General features: G+C 43.1%; 1 pseudogene; it reads left to right on the top strand.

The window, feature by feature from the left end:
• The first annotated feature begins 536 nt into the window (after positions 1-536).
• LOC100386132 (ADP/ATP translocase 2 pseudogene) lies at positions 537-1,964 on the top strand (annotated as a pseudogene).
• Positions 1,965-4,534: the final 2,570 nt, after the last annotated feature.

The following is a 4,534-nucleotide window of genomic DNA, read 5'->3' as shown; positions in this document are numbered from 1 at the left end:
GCCTTATCATTTAATTCTTACAAAACCACAGCAAGGATTCAACCCCAAAATTGGGGTCTAGAAAACCGAGGAAAGTGACGCAATCCGCACGAGGTCTGGCGGCCTGGGAGTCACTTCCCCGGCGGGTTCTTCTCGGTTCCCCGCCGGCCGCCCCAGGTGAAGCTCCTTTCTGCGGTGAGAAGGAGACTCCTGGCTGGAAGCAGCGTCGAGGGCGACCCAGGGCCAGTACAGAAAACACCAGGGACCGCACAGAAAACACCAGGGACCGCGTCAGCGCAGCAGGCTGGAACCCCGCTCCTCGCCACAGACGCCGTTCTGCCAGAGGGCCGCACTCAGCGTAGGGAATCAGGTGAGGGCTCCTGGAACGCAGGAGACCGCGCGGGACCGCAAAAGCGGCCTCAGGCACTCGGTGTTCTCCAACCCGGCCCCGCGGCCTGCGGCCGCTCTAGGACACCAAAGGTCCTCTTCTCGGTGGTTGGGACTGGGCCGCCCCCGCGGCGGGAGCAGCCTACCTCTGGGCTGGGCGGGGCCTGGCCGGAGTCCCCGGCGAGGCGCAGGCCTTGCGTCAATCTTCAGTCTGCGAACCCGGCCGGAGCTGGGAGAAGGCGCGAAGGACGGGATGGACATCCTGCCTGCTCCGGGAAAAACTCAGCCAGCAGCTCCATCAGCTTTTGCAAAAAATTCGACCCTCCTTTGCAGAATGGCAAAAGAAAATAAACTACCATTTCTTAGTGTTTTATTTTCAGCTGATTTCTTGTTTCTGTGGTTTTGATTCTAATTCTTGCTATAGACGCCTTCAGATGGTGGAAGCCAAGGAAAGGAACCCTTGACGCAACTTCCTAACCTTTGGACAGAGTGTGGGGTATGGGAACTCCCCGACTTCCTTTTCTTTTTGCCCTCCATACAGACCTAAAAGCCTTCAAAAATGATCTAACACGCCCCACAGCCCCGGAGTCAAAGCCGGTTCCTGGCCCAGTCCCGTCCTGCAGCAGCCTGCCTCCTCTTTCCTTTCAGCATGACAGATGCCGCTGTGTCCTTCGCCAAGGACTTCCTGGCAGGTGGAGTGGCCGCAGCCATCTCCAAGACGGCGGTAGCGCCCATCGAGCGGGTCAAGCTGCTGCTGCAGGTACAGCATGCCAGCAAGCAGATCACTGCAGATAAGCAATACAAGAGCATTATAGACTGCGTGGTCGGTGTTCCCAAGGAGCAGGGAGTCCTGTCCTTCTGGCGCGGTAACCTGGCCAATGTCATCAGATATTTCCCCACCCAGGCCCTTAACTTTGCCTTCAAAGATAAATACAAGCAGATCTTCCTGGGTGGTGAGGACAAGAGGACCCAGTTTTGGCGCTACTTTGCAGGGAATCTGCCATCAGGCGATGCTGCTGGGGCCACATCCTTGTGTTTTGTGTACTCTCTTGATTTTGCCCATACCCCTCTAGCAGCAGATGTGGGTAAAGCTGGAGCTGAAAGGGAATTCCGAGGCTAAGATCTACAAATCTGATGGGATTAAGGGCCTGTACCAAGGCTTTAACGTATCTGTGCAGGGTATTATCATCTACCAAGCTGCCTACTTCGGTATCTATGACACTGCAAAGGGAATGCTTCCAGATCCCAAGAACACTCACATCGTTATCAGCTGGATGATCGCACAGACTGTCACTGCTGTTGCCAGGTTGACTTCCTATCCATTTGACACTGTTCGCTGCCGCATGATGATGCAGTCCGGGCGCAAAGGAACTAACATCATGTACACAGGCACACTTGACTGCTAGTCGAAGATTGTTCGTGATGAAGGAGGCAAAGCTTTCTTCAAGGGTGCATGGTCCAATGTTCTCAGAGGCATGGGTGGTGCTTTTGTACTTGTCTTGTATGATGAAATCAAGACGTACACATAAGTTATTTCCTGGGAATTTTCCCCCTGTGAACAGGCATGTTGTATTATATAACGTATCTTGAGCATTCTCGACAGACTCCTGGCTGTCAATTTATCTGTGGCAACTATTTACTGGTTGAAAATGGGAAGCAATAATATTCATCTGACCAGTTTTCTCTTAAAGCCATTTCCATGATGATGATGATGGGACTCAATTATATTTTTTATTTCAGTCACTCCTGATAAATATCAAATTTGGAGAAATAAAAATATCTAAAATTAAAAAAATTATCTAACACTAGCTCTATTATCTACACTGTAGCCTACTCAGCTAATTAATTCAGAAATTTATAATTTATAATTACACAGCAAAAAAAAAATGAGAAAAAAGAAAAAGTTAAACTATTGAAACTACAAACATTAAAAATGAACAGTTCTTAGGGCCAAAATCTCTGAATGTGAATGTGACAGAGATCCCACTTGAAACCTCTGTACGAGGTAAACGGAAATGGCAAGAGAAAATGAACTGGTATGTATATTTCTAAATATACTACTATCAACTAAAAAATAAACTTTAATGACTAGCTTTATTGAAGAGACATGCAATAATTCTTAAATGTTCTGCAATTGAAAGTTTTATGTCATGAAGACAGTTTAGAAGATTACAGCAAAATGGTGAAGCATGACTTCTTCACATGCTTATTCTTCGTTCAAAAGCCGTTTGCAGATTCCCCAGCGTAAAAAGAAGCCTAATTTCACTTATTTTGAAGAGTACTCTGATAAATATCAATACCGAAATCCAACGTTTCTTTGTGTTTAGACAGTTATAGGTAGACAATTCTTGCATGGGCCAGCAAAGAAGAATGGGTAATTTAAGCAGAAAAAAAAAAATGATGCCCCTGGCTGGTGAAGAACCACAAGGAATTCAGTTTCAGTTGGAAAATTTTAGAGCTATTTCGCAGTACTTATTAACGAGCTTATTGTATTATTCATTTTAGAAATCTGCTTTGGCTATCTTTTATTCTTAGTGGCTCCCTCTAATAACATCCTCATTTTATTGCTATGTGCATAATGACGTTCTTTAGTATATCCAAGAGAGTTTTTGATATTGGAATTTGCAATGACTCAAGTTTCACTCCAGCAGCTTGAAAGAATGATAATGAGGTGCTCTCCTTTTTTTATATTTATACTCCCCTTCCAGGCATATAATTTCATTTAAAAGTTGATATTGTTCTTCTAGATTTTCTATTCAGCAACGAAATGCAAAGCAATGATTGTTCCCCTAAGAACAACTTTAAGTTTTCTAAAAGCTATCATAAGGACTTTGTAGCAAACTCTGAGAGTATCATTTGGGAATTTTAACACAATATGCTTGAAAAACAGATAAAAGAGAAAGTTCTAAATTAAAATGTGTGAATGAAAATCTATAATCTGGCACGAAATCACTACTGATATGGTGGGTGGCAAATAGAATTGCAGGAAGAAAGTGAAGATCTGGTTGCCTGGAGCTTGAATTAGTAAGACTCAACCCTAGTTCAACACAGCTCTGTACTTAAACCACAAAAACAGAAAGAAAAAGGGTGTCTGAAGCTGAGAAGCCCAAGTAGAATAAAATACTGAAAATAATAATAACAGTAAGCAATGTTTATGCAGTGTTTATTAAAAGCCAGCCACCTTGATAAACAGTTTACAGGCACGATGCCATTTAATCCTCACAACCACCCTGTGAAGCTGGTGCTGGCATTGCCCTCATTTTACAAGCTAGATTACTAAGACTTAGCTAAGTAATTTCCTCAAGGTCATATAGCTGGAAAGTTGTGGAGCAAGTTCTCAAATGGGTTTGCCTATCAGCCAAGTTATTTTTTACTTTAAAAGATCTAATCTTCTCTACTGTTTTTGTCATTTTGCATGGATGTTAGTCATCCCTCCTTACTCTCACAATCACTCTTCTCCTTTTTAAGAACTAACTGGCAAGGCAGCATAGATAATGGTTAAGGAATGTGCCTGTTGCATTCGATTACCTGGATTCAAATCACAATACCTACACTAAGAAGTTGTGAGACTGTGAATCATGGATTTGACCTCTATCTGCCTCATTTTTTACATCTGTAAATAGGGATAATACCAGTACCAACCCCACATGGTTTTTTTTAAAGACTTAAATGAGATGGTGTGTGTAAAAGCACTTGGTATATAACTAAGCATAAAATAAGTGCTCAGTACATATTAGTTTTTATTAGGGACCAGTAGTACATATGATAACATTTTCCAACAAAAGCCTGTGAAGAAGCAGAGACCCAGCTGACATTTGTTTAGAAGGAAGTGAAACACTGGCCCATAGACCCCTTTGGGCCTTTTGAGTCGTTCCCCCAGAGTCGAGGAAGAGGAGATGAAGTTAAAGATTATTAGTGACTGAATGCAAGGTCTAAATGCTATCAGGAAAGTAACTTCTGTGTATTTCATACCATTGATGATGGAGTAAATACTAAAGAGGTTATTCTAAATGTGGGCATTGATTATCATTACTAAATAGGTAGCAAAATCTCGGACTCACTCTGCAAGGAAAAGGATTTATAAAGATTGCCTTGGCGTCTTTATAATCAAACCTTGCTTATAAGAGTTTTTGGTAGGTCTTTCTCACACAATCTTCATAGTCATTAA

The sequence above is a fragment of the Callithrix jacchus genome, chromosome 2 (assembly GCF_049354715.1).
Source record: "Callithrix jacchus isolate 240 chromosome 2, calJac240_pri, whole genome shotgun sequence".
NCBI classification, from domain to species: Eukaryota; Metazoa; Chordata; class Mammalia; order Primates; family Cebidae; genus Callithrix; species Callithrix jacchus.
Note: the sequence above shows the minus strand (reverse complement) of the source record. Positions and strands in the feature narration are given on the sequence as shown.